General features: G+C 45.1%; 1 non-coding gene across 1 annotated transcript in view; it reads right to left on the bottom strand.

Moving 5' to 3' along the window:
• Positions 1–12,475: 12,475 nt before the first annotated feature.
• LOC134543870 (5S ribosomal RNA) overlaps positions 12,476–12,500 on the bottom strand; it is a 119-nt gene continuing 94 nt past the window's right edge. The window contains exon 1 of the ribosomal RNA XR_010077318.1: positions 12,476–12,500. This exon is cut by the window's right edge and continues 94 nt beyond it. This is a non-coding gene — a ribosomal RNA (5S ribosomal RNA).

The raw sequence follows: 12,500 nt of genomic DNA, 5'->3' as shown, positions 1-12,500 counted from the left end.
TATTAACTTTTGTAGGAGCCCCGGGATCCAGACCTTGTCAAATGCTTTGGCAACATCTAAAAATACTGCGATGGTGAATTCTTTTTTCTGCATGGCAGCCATGGTTTCTGTAGTAAATTTAGTAAGTGCATGAACTGTGGAGTGAGCTGAGCGGAAACCAAATTGTGTGTCCGGGATAATTTTGTGCACTGCCGCATGAGTTTGGAGCCTGGTTAAAAACAGTTTTTCAAAGATTTTACTAAGAGAGCTGAGCAGTGAAATAGGGCGTCTGTTTTCGGGCATTTTAGGGTTTTTACCTGGTTTTGGTATAGTAATAATTTTAGCAGTCTTCCAGGAGCTGGGGAAGTGTTGAAACGTGAGTATGGCATTGAAAAGATCTGTTATTGCGGATAGAGCATTAAGTGGCAGATTTTTAAGAAGTTGATAAGTAATTTTATCCTCACCCGGGGCTTTATTTAGTTTTACGTGTTTGATAATGCTGATTACTTCCGGGAGAGTGACTGGATCGGGAATGGAAGTGGGAGGGGAGTGATTGAAATTATTTATATTTTCTAAGAGCTCCTGCGTAAAAATCGGGTCTCCGATGTCGTTATTCGGTGTAAATTGCTGTTCGTAGCAATCGGCAATTGCGTTAGCTTTATCAGATGGTTCGTAGAGAAGTGTACCTGTCGGGGATTGAACCGGGTTAGAGTTTGTATTTTTAGTCGTGTTTCTTAATACTTTAGCTATTTTCCAGAATTTATTCATGCTATCAGAGAGATCAGCCAATCGCAGTGCACCACAGCTTTAACAAAACTGTTGAAATTTTTACAGCACGCGCAGACGGACCACGATGGCGCGCACGAAGCAGACGGCTCGTAAATCTACTGGAGGCAAAGCGCCGCGCAAGCAGCTGGCCACCAAGGCGGCTCGCAAGAGCGCGCCGGCCACGGGGGGAGTGAAGAAGCCACATCGCTACCGCCCTGGCACTGTCGCGCTGCGAGAAATCAGGCGCTACCAGAAAAGTACCGAGCTGCTTATCCGCAAGCTGCCCTTCCAGCGCCTGGTGCGAGAGATCGCCCAGGACTTCAAGACAGACTTGCGCTTCCAGAGCTCGGCCGTCATGGCGCTGCAGGAGGCCAGCGAGGCTTACCTGGTGGGGCTCTTCGAGGACACCAATTTGTGCGCCATCCACGCCAAGAGGGTCACCATCATGCCCAAGGACATCCAGCTTGCCCGGCGTATCCGTGGCGAGCGTGCTTGAGTTCCTTGCCATTTTTTTTGCAAGGGGGAAAAAAAAAACAGCCCTTATTAGGGCTAAAAATAACTGTCAAATTTGAAAGGAAAACAGTTGTCTGGCTTTTTGTACCTATTAGCTGTCGTTGACCTTTACCCAGCCAATAATATATTACATTAATAAGAATTTGGAAAAACACAGTTATAGTGTCTGTGTTTTGAGGTGGTTGTTTATATTGTACACAAAAGATTTGCACACAATGCAATGTATTCTGCATAGGAAATAAAAACTCTTCAAACAGTGCCTGTCTGCAGTAGCAGCACCATCAGCAGCAGCAGCAGCAGCAGCAGCAGCAGCAGCAGCAGCAGCAGCAGCAGCAGCAGCAGCAGCAGCATAAAGTTCACCATTAATACCCTGAGACCTAATCCTTACAAAAAAAATATGTGTGTGTGTGTGTGTATATATGTGTATATATATATATATATGCTGAAATAAGAGTGAGATGTTTGTAAGACGTTTTCCTGCTTAAAAACTTTAAATAATTTTGCACCTAAACTATACACACAATGTAATTGATAAATTTCTTTATTTATTTATTTATTTCCCCCGCTTCAAATACCATAAGAAATTTTTTAACCAGAATTTTACCTAACGGCAGAGGTGTGGCTATAGGAGGCAATGATTGCAACAACTGATACCTTCATGACTAGTATTGTTGGCCCTTAGAAGGGCCGATAAGGTGGTACAGTGCCACAGAAAGTGCCAGCGGTCCTGCTGGCATCTTCATTTCCGCTTTGGGGCTGCTTTCTTGGGCGACTTGCTCTTTGGGGCAACCTTCTTTGGCTTTGGAGCACGGGGTTTCTTCGTGGGAGGTTTGGACACCTTTTTTGCCTTTGAAGGTGCCTTCTTGGGCTTGGGGGTTGCAGCTGCTGCCTTTTTTTTCTTTTCTGCTGTAGGCGGAGTCTTCTTGACTGGTTTCTTGCCCACCGCTGCCTTCTTGGCTACGGATCGCTTCTTTTCCTTAGGGGCAGCTGCACCACGCTTGCCGCTTGGAGCCTTGGGCTGGTCCGGAGCACCGGTGGTCCCTGAAGCCAGCTTGAAGGAGCCAGACGCACCCTTGCCTTTGGTTTGGACAAGCTCGCCGCTAGCCACTGCTGCCTTCAAGTATTTCTTGATGAAAGGTGCCAGCTTTTCCGCATCTACTTTGTAGGTAGAGGCGACGTATTTCTTGATGGCTTGCAGTGATGAGCCGCCCCTTTCCTTGAGGCTCTTGATCGCAGAGGCCACCATTTCAGATGTGCGCGGGTGCGCGGGCTTGGCTCGTGGCTTCTTCGACGCAGCCTTGCCTTTCTTCGGGGAAGCTGCCTGTGATGGGGCAACAGCTGGTGCTGCAGTCGCTGCTGCGGTATCTGCCATGACGAGACTGATCCTACAGAATGCAAGAGCAAAGTGAAAATAAAATTTTTCTCTCAATTTTTTTTTTTTTTTCCTAACCTAAGTTTAAAACTAAGTGTATTGGGAGGGGTCCGGGTTAGGGAGAGACTCTAAGTGCGTCTCAGGCCGAAGCCTATACGCTCTAATCATGCAGGGGGTACCATGCAGAGAAGGGAACATGCATATGTGCTAAGGAGGGGGATTGGCCAGCCATGGCAGCAATTGGCGCCATGACTAACTCCCCTCACTTGACTATTCTAGACTATACTAGATAAGTTGGGCCCAGGTAAAACCTGCATAGACACAGGGAAAACCCTGGGCACTTACATGCGGGATGCAAAAATTCATGCATTAATTTCATGCTGGTTGGTTACGGGAGTAGAAGGATGGCTCAGGAAGAAGAGTTGGAAGAGTAGAAAATGTCTACTAAGCAAGGGCGGGCACTTGGGCATTTCTGTCCGCATTTTAGTTTGGTAGGACTGGTTTTTAGGGGGCGACTTTAGTCGTTTCCCGCCAGGCTGCCAGCCAGCCAGGTTAGCTGAAAAAGAAGTACATATTGCAGCTGTATATATATGACCGCAGCTCCCAGGTTGCCCCAGCTGCCACGGTCATGCATGCCCGACACATGGTCAGACACCTATTATGTTCACTTAATATATTTTAATCTAAGGGACAGTCAGGACATATGTGTGTAGTTCATTAGGGCCCCGATGGGCCAAAAACGCGACTGGTTTCATTAGAACCCCGCTGGGTCAAAACGCGACTGGTTCAGCGATCGGCGCAACGAGTGTAGTGGGGGTGTGGGGGCCTTAATTCCGACACATGTTGCTGCCAGCCTGGGCATGTCAATTATTGGCTAGTCCAATGTTGCATATTTGCACCGCAGGACGTGGTCAGGCACACGGTCGGAATCCTATTAATTAATACTTAGTATTATACTTAAAATAGAATGCAATATAATATAATATACCACCCTACTGCACCCACCATTGCTGCAGCATTCCACTCGTTGGCAAGGTCAGCTTCAACGGTGTTTATTTGCACTGACAGCTGGCGGCACAGCAGAGTAGCATCTAATTTACTATTATTTAAATTACTCAGCCCTCCGAGTATTTAAATAAATTTAATCTAAGTTTCGAGCTGCCTTGTGTGGGTTTAAATAATTAAATTATTTAAATAAGCTATGAGTTGAAGTGAAACCTTGCAGGTTAAATGCCTATGCGAAAGCAGTAGTCAGTAATTCAAAATCTCATGTCTTTCAGAAACACAACCAGCACTGGGGGTGAAACCAACCAGGCCGGCCATGACCATCAGTCATAGAGAGTCAGCCCTAACATGTCAGGCAGTGAACTCCTGGGAGTCGAACCACCACCCGCATGCTTCGGACCATTTTGAATTAGCATTCAAACAGGTTGGTCGTGCATGTAATTGTGTGTTGGCTGGAGGGCGCCGTGTAAGCCTAGTGGGAAGGCTCTACTCATAACATGTTCTATGAGCTGTTTGGGTGACGCGAGCTCCGCGCGCGAGTGTGCGCGCACGGAGCCGGGGAGGTACTGCGCTGCTCCGAGCGCCGGCAACTAGTTTTGTTTGGAGGGGGTCGTGCGCTGGTTGGCTGTCAGGCTCGGCCAATCAGGGGGCGCCTCGCCCGCAGCTACGGCGGGCGGTGCGCCAGGATTGATTTCGGAAGCTTATACTTCTGTGTATTATTTGGATCATAGTTTCCAAGGGAGGAAATATGTGGATTTAAATTATTTACGCATTTATCGTAAAAATTTTGGGTTGTGCGGATATAAAAATCTTGCAAAGTTTCAGTGTTAGTTTCACTGTGCAAGTTCTCTACTGGACAGTATATCGGGGCGTCTGCAGCGATTCGAATGCATCTATTCTGAACTCGCTGCAGTTTTATTAGATGGCAGTATGCTGCAGTAGCCCAGACTGGGGCTGCATACGTGATTATCGGGCGTATGAGAGCTTTGTAGAGCAGTAATCCATTTTTGACTGTGCTGCCACATCGCCTGCTCATTACAGGATATAATGCGCGCATTCTAACCTGAGCTTGGGTTTGTTTAATGTCAATGTGCTGTCTCCACAGGAGTTTCCTATCCATGTGGACACCTAGGTATTTAACTACGTCCTTGTGAGGGATTGGCTCATCAAATAGGCGTAGTTGCGGCCTGTTGTCGGCTGGCGGGAGGTTTTTGCGTGTAAACACAATCGCCTCAGACTTGGTCGTGTTTACTTTTATGCGCCAGGCTGTACACCACTGTTCAACTTCAGTGAGCGCAGTCTGGAGCCTGGTAGTGGCCAGCTGTAGGTTATGAGATCTGCTATACAGTACAGTGTCGTCTGCATAGCAGCCTAGCTTGACTAGTCTATGTGCGGGGCGAGGCATGTCGCGTACATATATATTAAATAGTACTGGGCCTAGGATGCTGCCCTGCGGCACTCCGGCTTTAATTAATTTTAGGTCAGACGTTGCCCCTTCAGATGACACTCTAAAGGTTCTGCCTGCTAGGTAGGATGCAATGAGTTTAGTGTAGCAATCCGGGAAGTTTGCTTCATACATTTTATATATTAGCCCTGCATGAAAAACTCTATCAAAGGCCTTTTCTACATCGAGAAACGTAGCAACTACGTAGTCTTGGACGTTGAATGCGCTGGTTATCTCTTCGGTAAGACGGACCAGTTGATGGGTAGTCGAATGAGCACTGCGAAAGCCAAATTGCTCATTTGGCAGCAAGTTATATTCGTGTATGTGTACTTTAAGTCTGTGTAAAATTATGCGCTCCGCAACTTTAGACACAGTACTCAATAGGCTTATTGGCCTGTAATTTTGGGGCAGTGTTTTGTCCTTGCCCGGCTTGTGGAAGACTATTACTTTTGCTTCCTTCCACTGGGAGGGAAAAATATTCAGTCTGAGCATTGCATTAATGCATTCAGCCAGATATTCAAAGGCTTCGTCTGGAAGCTGTTTGAGAACAACTGCTTGTATGCCGTCGTTCCCAGGGGCTTTTCGCGGCTTCATATTCTTGATAGCACGCTTAATTTCTTGGGCCTGGGTGGGGAGAGGCTCAGAGATAGTGGGCTGGTGCAGTTTAGCGCGGAGTTCGCGGTAAATTTGTGCAGTGAATGGCCTGTCACAAGGCTGCAAATTGGGCTGGAATGCTGTTTCTAAGGTGCTTGCGAAAGCTTGCGCCTTGTCCTGGGGAAGAAATGCGAGTCCATTATTTGTTTGGAGGGGTGGAATTTTATCAAATTTATTCAAAATTCGCTTAGTCATTGCCCAGGTACTCCCGTCCTGTACATTGAGCTTCGCGATTTTGGCTTCCCACTGGCTGCTACGCCACAACGAGAGTTCATCTGATATAGCAGTTTGAAGCTCGTTGATTCTGCGTTTAATAATGTGCGTGCGTCGCCGTGTGTATTCGCGGCGCAGTCTGTTCTTTTGCGATATCATATCGCAGATGTATGCTGGCAGCTCGTCATGCATTAACTTAACCTCCTTTTCTGGGATGCACTGGCTAATTCCGTCTTGAATTTTCGCGGTAAAAGTGGTTATAGCGTTTTCTAGATTATCACTATTATTTATTTCGTCGAGTTCTGAAAGATGTAATGACAAAAAATTTTTAAAGCTAACCCAATCTGCATTTTTGTAGTCCCTGACTTTACGAGGTGGGTTCGAGTCGACATTTGCGTCGTCAAAAATTAAATGAACAGGGAAGTGGTCAGACGTTAAGTCGTGTACAACTTCGAGTTCGAATCCCGAGTGCACACGTTTATTAATAACGATGTCTAGAACATCTGGGAGAACCCCCACACGCCCAGTGTCGTGTGTGGGCTCCATGGGAGCATGAATTTGGTAGTTGTGATTTAATTGGTGGTTATAAAGAATTGTACCATTCTGTGTGGCTCGCCTGCTGTTCCACTCTCTATGTTTAGCATTTATGTCTCCTAGAGCGAGGAAGGTCGGGGCCGCCCCATACAGGGCGTCCAGATCAGCCACGCTCAGGGACCTACCTGGTCGCGCATACATAGAAATAATTTTTATGTTTTGCCTGTTAATAGTTAAGTTAATTGCTACTGCTTCGAGATTCTGAAAATCGGGGAGCTGCCATTCAGTGTTTTTTATGCTTTTATGGACAATAAGGGCTACTCCCCCTCCTCTTTGATTAACTCTGTCGCGCCTATAGATTGCATAATTTAGTATAGTAATTCTATCAGTCGGAATTAAGTGGGTTTCATTAATCGCAGCTATTTTTATTTTGTATTTTTCTAAGTGGTGAATTAATTCCGGTATTTTATTTTTAATGCCGCGTGCATTCCAGAATAGGAGGGACTTAAGACTATGGGCCGCGGTTGGTATGCAACACTGGGCCGGATTACGAGCTGCCATTGAGCTTGGCAGCCAGTGTCTGGACGAAGCCCATCATCGCATGGACTTTTTCTGTTAGGGAAACAGATGGGTCGCACCATATAACCATAAGCTGGCACATGGGGACGATTGTGGCCGCCAGATTTTCATCCGTGTTGAAAGTGCGCGACTGTTCGAGCACTTTCTGGAAGTCAGCCAGGCCCGGTTTCGAGGCTGGCTGCTGTGGGGGCGCGGGCGGTGCAGTTGGCAGCATTGGAGCTGCGTCTACCGCCATGCTCGTCTCAGGTGCCGGGGCTACCTGCGGCCGGGAGAGCGCGGTCGTGCGCTTCGCCGGGGCTGGCGCAGCCTTAGCTGCTACGAGCTTATCCTGGGCAGGCTGTCGCGGCCTGTCCTGCCCAGGCTGCGGGGGCCTTTCCTGAGTGGGTCGCGGGGGTTTGCCTTGGCCATTTTTGTGGCCCGTCGGGTGTTTTTTGAACCCCTTCCGCTGCCAGGGGTTGTTCGCCAGCACTGGGTAGTCCAGCTCGTTGTAGCTGGGCTCGCAGTGCTGCTCCAGGGGCGCGAATCGGTTGCCACCTGCCTGCTGCAGGTAGTCGCCGAAGCTCTGGGGAGGAGGGTACCTCGGTGGACCCCAGGGGTTTTGCCTCGGGGGGCCAGAGAAGCCCGGAGGGGGCCGTGGCATCGGTTGCGGCTGGGGCTGCATTGCAGCGCGCCTGTTTTCGCGCAGGTCGCGGCGAGACTGTTGCTCGCGCTGCTTGCGTACCTGGGGCGGAAGGTGCCTGCGGGTCTCTTTTTTATAGACCTGGCAGCCCTTGTAGTTTGCGCAGTGTGCCTCCTTACAATGCGCGCACTTTTTGTGCTCCTGGTTGCCCCCATTGGGGCAGTCGGGAGCGCGGTGTGGCCCGCTGCACCACCGGCACACAGGGGCCGCGTGGCAGGCCTTGCCAACATGGTTATAGCGTTGGCAAACGCTGCATTGGGCGGGGCCTGAGGGGCGCCTGTAGTCGACGACACGCACCAGCATGCCGCCGAACTCTGTCAGGGAGTAGATGCGCTCAGAATCGCACGTCTGAGGCACCTCAATGACCAGGGCGTCGCATTTTTCCCTGCGCAGCCTGTTCTCCAAGAACCAGTGGTTCTGGACAGGCAGGTTCAGGGCTGCAAATTCCTCCTGGAGGAAATCGGTCGGGGTGTGGCGGTGTACTCCGCGCAAGACGAATTTCTTGGGCACTTCGTCTCTCTGAAGGAGGACGGAGTGCTGGGCGCCTATCGCCTTAAGGGCCTGGACTGCCCTTTGGTAGTCCGGGACGGACGCAGGATTGACCTGGATCTCGTCCTTGCCGCGGTTTTGGCAGGTGAACTTTTCCGCCAGGGCCTGCTTGAGGGCGGTGTATACCCTTGGGTACGTGTGCCCCTGGTCTAAAAACACGAACAGGGGCTTCACTCGGAGCTTTTTGGGCGGTGCCGCAGCTCCGGCGGCATGGCCTGCAGTTGGTTGTGGGCGAGGGGGGGAGGGGCCCGCCTCGTCGTCGCTGCTGCCTGCACCGGACACCTCCGTGTGCAGGCGCTTGTTGCGCTTACCAGTGGCAACACTCCAGCCACTGGATTGATCGGAGCTAGGCCCTGAGGGGGCCTCGCTTTCTGTCATCTCGACAGCGTCGCTCATGTCGTCGTGGTAGCCTACGCTCGGGTCCACCCACTGACCGTCCCCCGGGGCTAAGTTAGCCGGGTTCAGGCTAGGCTACAGGGGAGCTAGCTCCCCGGGTGTTGCCGAGTTGTTGGTTGCCAATAACTTACTCTTTACCGCAGCTCTCTCTTACCGCCTGTGCGCATGTAGCACACAGGCACCTTTCAGTACACCGCTGGGTAGCACTAAGAAGTGCTAACCACAGCTTGGGCGTCGACGATCTATAAATTCACGGCGAGCAGCTCCGGGACACGTCCGTCCTCTACCGAAGCGCAGCTGGAACTCCTTCTTTTCCATTTTCTTTTCTCTCTTTTTTTTTTTTTTTTTTTTTTTTCCTAACCTAAGTTAAAACTAAGTGTGTTTGGGAGGGGTCCGGGTTAGGGAGAGACTTGCTCACGTAGGGAGCAGCGCACTTTGGACAGCGAAAGTAATGTAGGGCTTCTTTAGCACTGATTTTTCAATGTTTTCTAAATGTCAGCAGTCTACGATGACATAATGGGCAGTTCCACTAATAGTGTAATTTTTTTATGGCAGCTGCACTGTTTAATTTGCACTGCGAGCTGTTTAAATTTACTGCTACACCAAACAGGGAACTTTTCATTTGCAGATGTTATTCAAGGAATCAAATACGTAATTTGTGCTGGAATCACTTGAAAATGGTTAAATTAACTTAGGTATACTTTAGTGTATAGTATGCTGAAAATGTGGAGATAATTTCATGAAGGCTGTTTGCTGTGGAAGCACTAGCAAATCACCTTGTTCAGTGCCACCTGGAATGGCTTTCTTCGTGCACCTCCAAGGATGATGTGATTATTATTGTGAGTAAATTTTGTTTACATTTTCATTGTGTGAATAATAAAACTTTTAACTGTACACACAACAAGCATTTCACTTGGATCTGATGCATTCTCAAGAGTGCAGTTTCTGTTTAGCTTTTAAAACTGGCTGCCCTTCAATTCACTCAAGGTGCAGATGCAAGTTGCTGATGAAGTATTCCACACACATGCTACATTGGAGAAATATTTTAATAAAAATTAAAACTCTTGCAGGATTTCGAATAAAAACTATCCTATTTATCCCTTCTATGTTTTGGTACTGCGAAATTGAGAGAGGTAAGTAAGTTGTGAGGTTATTTTTACTTGCTTGCATGTGAGGTTAGCAGAGCAAAAATATTTTTGAAATTGCAGATACATGGTCACTTTATTTCGTTGCAAACATTTATAAGCTCGTAATCTTATTTAAAGTCTCCATACTTAATGCGTTTGGAAAACCTTCTTTCTCTCAATTTTACAATGGAACAAAATTTTACTTGTATGTGTACATTAATTCCATCTCTAAATGATGTAGGTTTACGCACCGAGATCAGGTACATTGTAGAGAGAAAAACACACGAGTACCTGCTTATTTTGAAGTTTTAATGAGTATATTAAAAAAAAAAAAAAAAAACGATAAAAATATAATTGAAAAAGTATATTATTCACGTATTTTTGAGGATGAGGGGAGGGGGTGTTTTTGTCCGATGGTCGTTTATCTTTAAAGAAATTTCCGTTGGACCTGTGCGTTCTTGCTCTGCCAATTCTCGAAAAATGAAATATTTTAAGTCGTCTTTTATGTGCTAACTTCATTATATTTGGCTGCATTCGTATTTTTATTAGTTTTGAAACATTCATGTCACGGAAAATAATCATAAACCAGGACAAAAACGTTTTGACTAAATGTTCTAGGTTGGTTGTAAAACATTTTCTTATTTTATTTCACATCGGAAACATCTGTTAAGTTGTAAGCTTTGTAATGAATGCGACAGTCACTTGTTCGCTGAAGTGTTTGTTTAAGAAATTAGTATTGTAAATTTGTTTATGGTCTTGTTAAATGAAATTTTAAGTGAAATCATTTGGGAAAACAGAGGCTACAGGAATTTTCAACACAACTTGATGACCGACGTTGTGACTAGTGTGGGAGTGTGTGCTCGTGTAAATATCAATTTTTCTTACTCCTCGTGCCGGTCAACAGGAAAACAGCGAGTGTGTTATCTCATCGCGGGCGTGTGATTGCGTGTGGTAAATTGTGCTAGGTTAATTACCGCAAAACTCCACTGTGTGCAAATATGTAGTGTGTCGCTGTATGCAAATATTTGGTATGTCTTTTTTTTTTTTTTTTTTTTTCAGGCAATACACACTTTGAATTTTACACAATTTCGATGCTGCAACCTAAGTGTATACATGCGAATAGGATTGCTTAAATGAAAAAGTAAAGTAGGAGGTAAGTGCAAATGTTTCCAGGAGGTTATGCACACACAATCTATTTTATGAATTAATAGTTATTATCTAAGAAAATGATAGAAGATTATAAATAATGTGTGCAGAATAATACAGAATTTGCATGTTACACAAAAAAAAATATATATATATATTCCAAATATTGTTAGCAAAATGCACCTAGATTAGTGAGCTGGATTTTTTTTTTTTTTTTGTATTTTTGTTCTGTTGATCCCACGTGGAGTCAAGGCTCCGGGATATAGAACATGTATGTGCAGACAATTAATATTTACATGATGCAAGTTACCAAGAAAAAAAATTTCAAAAAAAAAAAATACATAACATGTTACACAATTTAACTTTATGCAAAACATGAAGCAGCTGTTATCACAAGTCCATTCAACAAATTAACAGTTCAATTTCTCTATTATCAATCAAATTAAAGAATAGCTTCAGAGGGTAGGTAGGATATTCTAGAAGAATTTTTTTTACTGTTTTTTTTTTAATACTGGTAAATTGTTTTAGTTATTTTCTGTGATATTAAGTTGTAAAGTTTTACTCCCAAGTAATTTAGTCCATTTTCAAATCGCCTAGTGTTATGTTCAACTATCCTCAAATTACTAGCATTTCTGGTGTTATACCTATGTGCGAATATCTAAAAAAAAAAAAAAAAAAAAAAAATAATAATTTTTTTTTTCTTCTTTTTCTTAAGAATGAATAAAAAGTTTCTAGAACGTATTCATTTATGGCAGTCAGGACTTTAAGTTTTTTGAATTTTGGTCTGCAGTTAGATGATTTTTTATCTTTTGTTATTATTCTAATAGCTCCTTTTTTTTTTTTTTCCCCCAATGTTATATGGCAGAAAGAGTAGAGCTATGGCTACTGTGACATCATGCATTGATGGGAAGGTTATTGTTGGATAACAAAAATTTAGATGATATAATTTTTATTTTTTTCCATACACAACACATTGCAGGTACAATTTTACAGGTTACAGCTGTACCACCTCTAGTATTGCTGCCGACCATCCAACAAATGAGCACACTAAACAGGCATTGATGACATTGTTATCAACGTCTTTTTGAATCTCTCATTATTATACATAACTGCCCACTGAAACAGAGAAACTTCAAAATAGGTGTGTGTGTGTGTGTTTATATATATATATATATATATATATATATATATATATATTATATATATACATACATACATACATACATACATACATACATACATACATATACACTTATCTATTTATTTTTTCACTTTGAATTTTGTATGAGGTATACACATGCAAAGATTCACAGCTGCTGCTGGGTGGGTGAGTGAGTGAGTGATTGAGTGAGTGATTGATTGATTGATTGATTGATTGATTGATTGAGAGAGAGTGAGTGTGTGTGTGTGTGTGTGTTAGGGGGGGGGGGGGGAAATGTGGTGATTGTGGGGGAAAAAAAAATTTAAAATTGAAATTTTTAAAAAAAAATTTTTTTCTGTAGGGTGCAAAATAGTAGTGCCAACGGCACGTGGTGTTCCCAA

Source organism: Bacillus rossius, unplaced genomic scaffold (genome assembly GCF_032445375.1).
Source record: "Bacillus rossius redtenbacheri isolate Brsri unplaced genomic scaffold, Brsri_v3 Brsri_v3_scf223, whole genome shotgun sequence".
In the NCBI taxonomy this organism is placed as follows: domain Eukaryota; kingdom Metazoa; phylum Arthropoda; class Insecta; order Phasmatodea; family Bacillidae; genus Bacillus; species Bacillus rossius.
Note: the sequence above shows the minus strand (reverse complement) of the source record. Positions and strands in the feature narration are given on the sequence as shown.